A 9477-nucleotide genomic window follows, 5' to 3' on the forward strand; every position below is an offset into this window, starting at 1 on the left:
CTGATTCCATTGCTACTCTATGGAGAAACCGTAACCCTTTGTTGAAAAGAGACATGTTTAAGTCAGAAATTTGTTTTTACAATATACCATGCAAAAGCAATTAACAATAAGCATTTATTTGTTTATGATAAGTGATATTGAAGTGAGAGGAATGTAGGTGCTGTCATTTTCACCTTCCTTTTAAAAGGGCTATTGCCTGGCTGCAATACTATTATTTAGTCAGTCAGTAAAAACAGTGAAATCAGAATATCTAATCTGCATCTCCGCTCAGAGTCATTGATGCAGAAAGTATCGAAGGTGAGTAAGAGAAGGTGAGTAAGAGGGTGAGCACGACAATTAGATAAGTCAAAAATGGCACCATCCGTATTTCTATGATTTCGGGTTCCCTTTAAAAAAGACACACAAAACATTGTAATGAAGACAAATGGCATTTTCCCTATATATTTTTTAAAATCTTAAAGAACAAGCGAAACCAATGCTAACCTAGAAATAAAGAACACACATATAAGTAGATAAATACTACTTCTACTTGCATAACAGATGCATTGTGCTATCCACGTAATGATTCCTGTGAATTTTATAAAGGAAAAGCAGAAAATCCTATTCTAGGCAGTGGCCATTTTGCCAAGCTAATGCTGACATCATAACCTCCCTGGCTCTTTTTTCCCCCCCTCCCTTCTCTTGCTCATTGTGTATTCATTAGCTGCCCTCCTCCCAGAGTCTTCAGACACACCCACTGAGGTGTATACTAGGAACTGCACTGTCTTTTTTTTTTCTCCTCCAATCCTTGAGTCACCTCAGCCTTGCTTGTAAACACAAGTGAGCAGAGGTGTTTCAGATAAGAAGCTAGGCAGGAAAATAAATGGAAGAGGAGGAATATATTATAGATAAAGAGAACCCCCAGCATTCAACTATTTGGCACTGACTACTAAAGGGCCAGTGCTCCTTAAGTATGTGATAACTCCAAATCATGTAGTATAATTACATCTGCACCGGTGGAATAAATGACGTGCTGTGATCACCCCTGGAGTCACAGGGACCATGCATATCAGTTGAAAGTATCCTCACAGTCTAAAACGTAAGTATTTTATTAAAGCTCTTTAAAACATCATAGGCGAAATCTGAATGCGTCCCGATCCGGGACGCATTCAGATTTTGCCCATGATGTTTTAAAGAGCTTTAATAAAATACCTACGTTTTAGACGGTGCGGATCCTTTCAACTGATAACTCCAAATCATAACAGCAGAAAAAGTTTTGCAAGTTTTGAATGTAGGATTAGCATCTTTATCACTTAATACACTCCGACCATTTGCTGTTGAAATTTGATTTTTATGGTGACAAAACCGCTTTAAGAGTAGACCTTTATTTAGTGCTTTCTCACAGAAGAGGTGTGCAGTGCACACCTTCGCTTCAATTCATCAAAGGGTGTTCGATAACAAAATCCCAGTCCTTAAAATACCGCATTCGGTATTTTACACTTCACTGTGCTAATTCATCAATATTTTCACACATGTGGTAGATATTCGGTAAGTTACCGAAGAGGTCCGTGCAGTGAGGGCATTACAATAGGAAAGAGGCAGCACCGACATCCCTATACATGTGCCTTTTATATTTGTTGTGCTGCCTCTGCTCTTGCTGAATCTGTCTCATTAGTCTTAAGTTTCTATTTACTTGCCACAGCTTAGATGAACTGCTGAGAAACATTACACATTCCCTGCTTAGGTCATTTTGCCATGAGCTCCCACTTGCATCTCTGCATATTTAAACAGGCACTCAAGGGGTTACACTACCGAAGGGTGCCTAGAAAAGAAGGGTGTCTGGAAAATAACTTTAATTCTTTTCTCTCCCCTGGCTGCCTGGGGGGGGGTCTGTTCCACCCGAGAAGCCTGGCCAACCTATCAGCAGCACTTGCAGGGGACAGGGGAGGTTTCTATGGTCCTGTCACACACGGAGAAGGCATTCCAAGCTCCTTATTGACAGGGGAGAGCTGGAGATAAACACCGCACATGTTATCGAATGCTGTGAGCTTGATGAATTAACATTTGCTGACATTTTACTGACATGTGTTGAGGTAATCACTTAACAAGTCGGTAATTTATCTCTCTGCACAGGAATGTCTGCTTCTCATGCGGTAACTGCTTTGATGAATTAACATTTTACTAAGTGCTCCGTAAAATCAGCTGTTTTCAGCATTACCGAATGCGGTAATGCTTGATGAATTGAAGCCCTTATCTGTAAAATACCATTTAAAGTAAATATGAAGTAGTAGACAAAGGAAAAAAAAAGATTTTGATACTCATCTATGGAAAGGGGAGGCTCTAGATCCCATAGAGCTTTCCCGTTTCTCACTCGGCCCCCACATACCACCGCTGTGAAGTTATGCACCTTTTGGGACTCCATGACAATCTTCTGTAGTACTTGCATCCCTGAGTACTCCCAAAGACAGGTGCATCTTTACTGCTCATACGCGAACCTCAGACTTGCTTACGCGCAGTATGGATCTGCTCGTCTTTGGTATGAAAATGTATATAATTTATAATGTATCAAGATGAGCAAGAAGTTAGAAATCAGGATGATATCATTTATTGGCTAACTAAAAATGAATAAAAACAAGCAAGCTTTCGGCCTTGCAGCCTTCGTTGGGCTTATTTCCTGTTAGTTTATAAGCCAGACGAAGGCTGCCTGCAAGGCAAAAAGCTTGCTTATTTTTATTCATTGTTAGTTAGCCAATAAATGGTATCATCCTGATTTATAACTTCTTGCTTTTACTGATGGCTAACACGGTACAATACCCTACTGCTACTACTATGCTTGAAGGTATCAAGATGAGCTATCAGTTCTGTTCATAACACAGAAACAAATATAGTTTAAGATGACCGTGAACTGTGAAAAGTAAAGAAAGAGCAGTGCATATCACAAAAAGGAATACTTAGATAATTAAGCCTATGCATGATTTTAGAAGCACAGTACAATGTAATGCTGTGGTCAAACTACTCAAAGAAAAAGGAAGATATTCTGTGGAAGATAGAAGGTGGAGCAGAACATGCTCATTTAGCTTGTGAGCTATGTTTGCCCCAGGAGAATAAGTCAGCATGGGTTTGAGACCTTTAACTCTCTGTCACGGATAGCATGGAGTTTATGTGCTGTGGTTTTCGTAATGTCATTTCATACACAGTAAGAAGAGCTAGAGTTGAATCTTTCATGAAGCGTATGCCTGGGTAAAATTATATGGTACAAGTCACCCTGTACTCTGACTATGGCGCTAATGGTAGACTGGATTATCTGTGATAGCGTTTCTTTAAGTGAATCTAATGACAAAGATGGTTCTCTGGAACAGCAGATGGTCACATAAGCTTTTGCTGCAAATGCTTTAATGAATGTTTTATGAAAACTGTTCTTAAAAAACTGTAATAATTTAAAGTTACAAATGTATGATTATAAGGTGGTGGTGAACATGGAAGGATATAGTCCATTCAACTAGAAGGTAAAAGTCCAATTTTAATCAAAAACTAGGTGAGCAAAGCTCGTTAAAAAGGTCAGTCTTTGCCGCAGCATCACAGCGTGCATGCGTGCGCCCACCCATCTCGCACACACAACGCCACGTGCACACACACACGCCCCCGCCCGCCTGCCTGCCCATTGCATGTTTTTTCCCAGAATAGATAAATATAGATATTTTTGAAATGTTTGTTCTTTTCCAACTAATTTTGTTAGATAATCTACTGTATAGTGCAACACATTTAACTGATTAGTACAAGTTTAAATAAAGTTCACTTTCCACTGGCCAACTCAAGTAGTTTAATACAGCAAAATGGCACTCTATGCCTAGGAGGTGCCTAATGCCTATTACTTGATACCACCACCATGGTCCCTAGGAACACAGTGCAGTCTCAGGTTTTAAAAACTATGAACTACTACTGTGTTGGTAAACCTCAAGATATTTATGAATACACTATGTCATAATCCTCAATCCATATCATTTATCCCCCACATTCACTCTCTAACCACCTCTTGTTATCTTCAACTCAAAAACACATCTCATATCCAACCCTTTTTCTCTCAGGCCTCCACAAAAATGCACATATACAATATGCCCTAATAATATCTTGCCTATCTACTGAAATACTATGCTCTGTGGACTGCTATCTAACAGACTTGCATTCCTCCAATCTATACTTAACTCAGCCTCTATTCTCTCACTTCATCTTCTGCTCCTCTTTGTTAAGCTCTCCATTGGCTGCCAATTAGCTTTTAACTCTAACCTTCACAGCTCTTCACAATCTTTCTCCTTACTACCATCCAGGTACAATCCCAAACGCAACCTCGGCACTGCACTTTCAGAAAATGCTAGCAGCCTGTATACTTCAGAGCTTGCACCAATAGTTCCACTTACCCCTCCATTCTGACATCCATGTATACTTACACCTTTCTGTCCAGCAGGGCCAGATTTACCACTCAGTAGCCTATAGGCACATAAGCTGTGGCGCCCTGAACTCTGCCCCTTAACACTTCAATTTATGATTGATTAGACATTTTGTCTAATCAGTCAAACAAGTTGTGCAGTGTATCGTAAAGAAAGTTTATCTGCATGTGGCAGCAGCTTTGGCTGTCCTGAAACCTGCAAATTCACACACAGACATTGCCAAAGCAAAGTTCACAGATACTGTGCATTGCTTGGTGAAATGTGGCTACTGACCATGCTTCTGTGAGCAAACCTTGGCCCTCATTGCAGTGATGCTTCAGTGAATGGAGTTGGGTGGTGTGACCACATAAACAGCACACAGCTAATATAATCTGTCACAGCAGATCAGATTTTTGGCAGTGAAAGGCCGTGCATTCAGCAAATAAAAGATGCTTCTTTGAAAACATGCAGACAAAAGTATTCCATAGATTTCTGCATACATCTCACTGTATCGGAAGGAGGGTGGAGTGAAGTGGCACATGGCGGACATCTGCTGGGGGGGCTCTGAACCTCTTCTGTGGTACCATATCACACTCTTGCCCCTTCTCTGTAATCAACTACTGACACATCCTTATTTGGAGAGAGAGCGGAGCAGAGTGATGCATGGGGGACATCTTCAGCGGCCGTCTCTACAACATAAGGCCCCTGTAGGCATGAGCCTACAGTGCCTTATGGGAAATCTGGCTCTGCAGCCCAGTGATTTCACCTTTCCCTCCCACTAATACACTGTGCTATGCTTTTGTGGGGTGGAGGATACTTTACACATGGCTTATATTGTACACCTTTTGGAGGAAAGCTTTGATAATTGCTGTTGATGCGCTTTTACAAAGGGCCAAAATTAGTTTACAGTTCACAAATATTAGGCACATGCTGCATGGTGCCTAAGAGCCACTCGTCCATCTAATGGGCAGTTTGAGAACAACATCCAACATGAAAGGGCATAATTATTACAGTATTATTGATTTATATACACATTCAAATACATTTTTTTCAACAAAATTGCCACTCCATGTTTATATGCTTACTATCTTTTTTTTTGTAAGGTAGTTTTAACATAGCTTGGACTTCTGTTTTTTGGTCATTATCTTGCTTTAGGAGGAATCCCTCACTACCTAGGTGCATATCGGAAGTTACTGAATGGCCCTGAAGAATGCTATGACTGCGGTTTTGGATCAGGTTGCCTCTTACTTTGTACAAGTTAACTACCCAGCATCCAGCAAATCAGCCATGAACCATCACACTTTCTACTCCATATGTGCCAGTTGCTGTCACACACTGTGGAATTATTCTTTGACATCACTGACAAACATCCTGCATGGTAAACCGAAGACGGTACATTCATCAGTTCATAACACCTTGTACCAGTCTTCAGTAGTCCACTGGCAGCAGGGTCGGACTGGGACCCTGGGGGCCCACCAGAGAAATTTCAACCTGGGGCCCACACATCCCATTACTGCGGTGAAAAAAGGAACATGACCATGCATCGGAAGGTGGGCGTGGTCATGATGCATCATGGACAGGGCCAAATGTACATGAACTTAGCAGCATTGTAATGAAGAAACACTGCTACCCAGTAAAACTTTGCATAGAGTCCCCCTTTAATATAATGTCCCAGTTGCCATACATATGACATGGATTAGATTGTGAGCTCCTCTGAGGACAGTCAGTGACACGACTATGTCAATTAATCTAAGTCAATAAATCTAAGAATCTAAGGCCTCCTTTCCACGGACTGCTGATAGGCAGTGAAATGCCTCTCAAACTCTCTCAACTGCTTACTGCTGCCTGGTAACTGCTTGTTGCTGCATGATAACTGCTTACTTCTGCCTGGTAACTGCTTGCTGAGCACACAGCTCAACAGTTCGTGGAAAGGAGGCCTCAGTCAATCTAAAATCAATTACCTGGTGGGTGGCCTAATATCAATTACCTGGAGGGTGGGTGGCCTAATATCCATTACCAGGTGGGTGGGCTAATATCAATTACTAGGTGGGTGGGCTAATATCAATCACCTGGAGGGTGGGCTAATATCAATTACCAGGTGGGTGGGCTAATATCAATTACCTGGAGGGTGGGCTAATATCAATTACCAGGTGTGGGTGGGCTAATATCAATTACCTGGAGGGTGGGCTAATATCAATTACCAGGTGTGGGAGGGCTAATATCAATTACCAGGTGGGTGGGCTAATATCAATTACCTGGAGGGTGGGCTAATATCAATTACCTGGAGGGTGGGTGGGCTAATATCAATTACCTGGAGGGTGGGCTAATATCAATTACCAGGTGGGTGGGCTAATATCAATTACCAGGTGGGTGGGCTAATATCAATTACCAGGTGGGTGGGCTAATATCAATTACCTGGAGGGTGGGCTCACACAAGCCTAAGTAAGGCAGGGTGGGTGATCTAATAAGTGAGCTTACACTTTGAAACGTCTTATGTACATAGGCAAAAGAGGTTAGTATGTTAGTATTAGGCAGAGTAAAGGTTAGTGTCAAGGTGGCCATTAACGATACAATTCTCCAGATGATCGACCATCTGATTCGATCGTAATATCGATCGGAAACAATCATTCAAGATCACTAACAGAAGTAATGATGCTAACCAATTTGATCAGACCAATGAAATTGATCCAGAAAATGAATCTATTCCATTAATCTGATCAAATTGCATAGAAGCTTTCATTCCGCTAGTGGGACCGAACGATCATCTCCAAAAGATATTGAGATTAGGTGATCGTCTGGAGAATTGTATCGCTAATGATCATTAGCAGAGGAGAGAAAAATAAATGCAATGCAGGTAGGTAATCCACACAAATAGATGTATTAAATGGATAGGACTTACTGCAATTCAGTGACAATAACTGCACAAAATAATCATAAATAAAAAGTGCAAATGCTATAATCATACACCAGGAATACAATAAACTGCATAACCTGAAAGTGCAAACAATACATTGTTGTAAACTAAAAGAAAATACAAAACGAGGGATGAATAGTGTGAGAATTCTCCAGACAGGAAAGAGTGGAGATAGGGAGTTGTGTAAACTACAACAGAGAGAAGAGCTGACAGCTATTTCAGGCTCAGCTCAGTGCTGGGACAGGAGAGTGTGTACACGGAAGGGAGGGGGGGGAAGGGTAGTGTCTGCAGCACTGACAGGCAGGAGGTAGCCAGAGGGTGAGATAAAAGAATACCTGCTGGCAATGGCATTCCGTGGAGGAGGCAGATCAGCTGGACCAAAGACATGTCTGTGCTGGCTGATTCAAATTAGCCGCGCTGTTGCAGCTTTCTCCTCACTGCTGTGCACGTGGGGGGCAGGGCCTCTTCCAGTAACCAGAGTGACTCTCGTCTCTGGCTGTATAGTGTATTCCCATCTCTGTCTGCTGTAGAGCGGAGGGGTGGAGCCACGCCCACTTGCTGTGTTTTCTCTGTTCAGCCGGAACTATAAACTAATTGCCGGCTGGAGACAGAGAGCGCAGGGAGGCGGAAGGTTAAAATAGTCCCTTAGCCTGCCTGCGCAGCGTCTCTGCAACAATCTTCTGGGGGGTGATTTTACTTATTGAAATGGCCCAGCCAGGGCTGCATTAAAGATGATATTAAAACACATGTAGCCAGAAAACGCGCCCCGTCTATGGGCCCCATAGTTATCCCTACGCCACTGGCCCTGGGGCCCACTGGAGATGTGGAGGCAGGGCCCACCGACCAAAACATCGGCACTTCGCTGGGTCAGTACGACGCTGACTGGCAGTGTTTTATGAACCAGGCAAACCTTTTTTTTACTTATTGTGAGATTTTAGCAATGGCTTTCTTGCATCAACTCAACCTGTCGAACCTGCATTTCAAAGTCTTATATTTACAGTTGAAATTGTGACATGCCTACTATGATGACTGTAAAGCTGTGCTTGGAGCTGTGGTCCCTGGATCCACTTATGGTGCAAGGGGTGACTTTGGATCAACCAGACCTCTTCCTATTAGAGGTTTCTCCAGTATCTGATTGCTTTTTGATATTGAATGACACTGTACTCACTGATACCTTGGGCTTTCTTTGCAATTTCTCTGTAGGAAAGATCTCCACTTTTAAATGTTTTGGTCTGTCTCTCTTCCATTGTTAATCACCTTTTTTGTTCTCTCCAAAAAGCCATTTTGTACCATTCTAAAATATACATAATTTTACAGTTTGGGGTAGCCTTACTTATTTTTTAAACCTCTGGCAGATCACCACTTACTTTTGTACAATGTCAATCTATTAACTGGACTTGAAGTGCTTCAGTTTAGAAAAACTGGAACAGTTGGAGTGTTCTAAATCTTTGACCAGTAGTGTACAATATACATAAATATGAACACACTATCAGGGGCATAACTAGAAATCACTGGTTCCACCTTCAAAACTTTGTATGGGCCAGCCCCCTTCACTTTCTGCACAGGTAAACTGAGAACCAATGCTATTCAGTTGGCTAGTGCACACTTGAACTGAACTGGGATAAATCTGAGTAAAAGTACACTAGTCGGTATTCGTGATTAAAAACCCGCAGAATTTAATGGTTAATAGCAAAGCCCACTTACATGCTAGAAACACCAAATTTGCCAGATATGTTAAGAAGAACAGCGGGAACAGAGGATTTTTTTTTTAAATAGAACTTATGGTTTTTGGGAAAATCGATTTTAAAGTTTCAAAGGAAAAAAAGTACATTTAAATGCAGTAAATACATTAACTGTCATTTACCGCATTTAAATGTATACTTTTTTCCTTTGAAACTTTAAAATCGACTTTTTCAAAAACTATAAGGTCTTTTTGAAAATTGTTGTTCCTCTTGTTCCCACTTTTCCTCTTAACATATCTGGCAAATTTGGTGTTTCTAGCATGTTAGGGGCTTAGCTATTAACCGCTAAAGTCGGCAGGTTTTTAATCACAAATACCAACTAGTGAATCACGAGTAACTCGTGATCATGAGTCGGGTAATGAGTGCAATCATGAGTGCATTCGTGATAAGCATTCGTGATTCGCCAATCACTAATGCT

Source organism: Hyperolius riggenbachi, chromosome 4, assembly GCF_040937935.1.
Source record: "Hyperolius riggenbachi isolate aHypRig1 chromosome 4, aHypRig1.pri, whole genome shotgun sequence".
In the NCBI taxonomy this organism is placed as follows: Eukaryota; Metazoa; Chordata; class Amphibia; order Anura; family Hyperoliidae; genus Hyperolius; species Hyperolius riggenbachi.